Source organism: Nanorana parkeri, unplaced genomic scaffold (genome assembly GCF_000935625.1).
Source record: "Nanorana parkeri isolate BGI_ZX_2015 unplaced genomic scaffold, ASM93562v1 scaffold278, whole genome shotgun sequence".
NCBI classification, from domain to species: Eukaryota; Metazoa; Chordata; class Amphibia; order Anura; family Dicroglossidae; genus Nanorana; species Nanorana parkeri.
This window is the reverse complement of record NW_017306546.1, coordinates 646,211-648,899: the sequence shown is the minus strand read 5'-3', so window position 1 is coordinate 648,899 and position 2,689 is coordinate 646,211. Positions and strand designations below refer to the sequence as shown.

Sequence of the window (2,689 nt, the reverse complement as noted above, 5' to 3'; positions counted from 1 at the left end):
TTATACCAGACCCTTTAGGTCAGGTAGGAATTTTAGGAGAGACCCCATAAAAAAAAACGAGAAAAAAAACAAGTGCATGGGGTTCCCCCTCAAATTCATACCAGGCCCTCTCTTACAGAGTACTGGGCCCTGATTGGGCAAAGTCTTGCACCTAACCTGTGGTCAGGTTCAGCCAATCAGGGCTCACAAAGCACTGTATGGTGCACAGCGCCTTGTGGGGCACTCGGCGGGCGAATGGCCTGCCAAACGCCCTGACAGTTCGTGTATTCGCCGAACACATGAACTGCCGATTTGAACATCGCGCTCGACTTGAACATCGAGCCCATCCCTACTGCTAGTAAAAAACAAGGCTTTGAAGAGAGTCTCTAAATGTGTCTATGGCAACCCTAAATGCTGGCACATCCTCTACAGGAATCATCAGTGTTTTTTTAAGAGGGGGCATGGCTGGACCATTTTTTGATAAAGGCCTCCTCAAATGGGTATTTGATTTCAAAATTTTTGGGAGATGTAAATAGTTTAATGAGAGTTTCCCACTTAGTGTAGATGTCTGGAAATCCTGTGTATGGGAAAGGTTTTAATGGTCTTAGAACCTCTCAGGAATCCTAGACTGGGAGCAACACTGGTAGCTGTTACAGACTGTTCCTGCATCTACAGGTTGGCATGCATTTAATCAAAAAGAGCTGAAATGGCCTCTCTCAGCCTAGGAGTTATGACAGCTGCCTGCAACTCCCCCAGGGGCAATCTCATACTGCAGAGATTTGTGAGACTCTTCATCAGATAAAGCCTGCGTAACTGTAGGCTCAGGGGCCTCTAAGGCTGCAGGCAGGTCAAATAATGATTTTGGAGATGAAGCTATTATGGTACACCTATGTCCTCTATGGTCAGAGTCTGCAATCAAAATTGCAAATTGACCCATAAATTGTGGTGATCCTCTCGGGTTAAAGCCAAGGAGGGGGTAACACGTGACAGAGCTGAGAAGAAATGTAAAGACCCAAGCAGGGGACAACATTGTAGGCTGTTGGTGTCAGGCCCTTGAAAGGAAACACTGCGGGCCACCCCAGAACTGTTAGCAGATCATAAGCCAGAGGCACCCGACACAGCAGGACTCCTCCTCTTCTGTTTGGCAAATTATATGTTGTATAGTAGAGAGGGCCTCCATCTAGAACAGGGGCCCAGACAGTGTCAATAAAGTTGTTGGGACCCCTTTTCCAATGTCTCCGCTTTGAGGCTGACTCCTCTACCAGCCCTGGCCAACATCTCATTAAGCACCAGTCTTCTTCATATAAATGCTATTATGATAACTTAGTTACCAACAAGTTGATAGCAAGTTTTCATTGAAAGAGAATCCGATGTCCCAGTGAGGTTTTGAAAATGTTGATGAACAGACAGAACACAATATAGAGAGGAAAGGGGAAGCAGAAATCAGTGGCAAAAGCGGGTAACTAGATTCACACCAATCTCTATGAAATGCAAAAGAGAATACTGCCAGAGGCCCACATACGGCCCATATTTCAATTTAAAGAAGAACTTATGCTTGCAGTGGAGCTACCCCTGCACTGCAAAGGTTAAGTGATCCATTTGTCTAGGGATAACTATTGAAGCTGTTTTACTTACCCGATCCTCTGCCCTGCCAGCTAGCTCAGGGCTGCTAGACTGGTCCCCACAGTTTCTTCTCCCCTTTGCTCTGGTGGTCTGACTTAATCATGTCTTTTGCAGATCCACTGACCTGCATTTGACGTGAGGATGCAGAGGGACATTCCACCAGTCAAAGCAGAGGGAGAGAAAGGCAGTGCTGACCACCATGGAAGCTGAAATCAGGTAAGTAAAACAGGTTTATCTGAGTTCCCTAGACAAAATCAGCAGTTAACCCTTTCAGTACAGGGGTAGCCCCACTGCAAGGGTAAGTTTTTTTTCTTTGACTGGAGTTCTTCTTTAAACAATTTGCTAGGAGTTGTAGTGTACTGAGACAAAGTTAGATTACCAGAGCACTCAATCCAGAGATAAGAGTAAAGCACAATGTTACATTTACCTCCCACTGCGCTTTCATTTATTCTTTCTTCTTTAACATCCTTCCCTTTTCTATTAACATTCTTCTCTTAGTCCCTGTTCACACCAGGGCGTTTGTAGCTCGTATTTTTCAGCACGGAAAAACTCCGCACAAGAAATCACATTGATTTCTATAGTCCCCCGTTCCCGTCTCAACACAGCGTCACGCTGAAATAAAAGCCGGTGTTCTATCGATAGTTCAAACTTATCGAGTTGTGGGACCGCATGACTTCCGGTTTCCTTAGAACTACGATGTTTAGCCAAGAAATTTGTTGTGCAGGAGCGCCATCCGCGGCATTGCCCTATAGACATACACCAAAGTAATAAAATGAAGTCGGATCACACTAATGAAGTACGTTATTTATCTCCCGTGCCCCACTCAACTCTATGGCCGCCGCTTGAGTGTGGCAAGTCAGATTAATAACGTGCTTGATTACTGTGATACGAGTTCATTTTATTACTTTATTGCTGTGGTGCATGTGTATAGAGCAATGCCGCAGATGGCGCTCGTGCAGAAGACGTTTTGTGTTCAAACCTCGTAGTTCTAAGGAAACCGGAAGTCATGCGGTCCCAGAACTCTATACGTTCGAACTTTCGATCGATCACTGGTCAGGTGGTTCGGGTGAGTATAACTTTTTTTTTA

At 45.2% G+C, this 2,689-nt stretch overlaps 1 protein-coding gene across 1 annotated transcript in view; it reads right to left on the bottom strand.

Annotated features, from left to right (window-relative positions):
- The window catches only part of CCDC181 (coiled-coil domain containing 181), a 32,307-nt gene that overhangs the window by 12,231 nt on the left and 17,387 nt on the right, over nt 1–2,689 (bottom strand). The window lies entirely within an intron of this gene.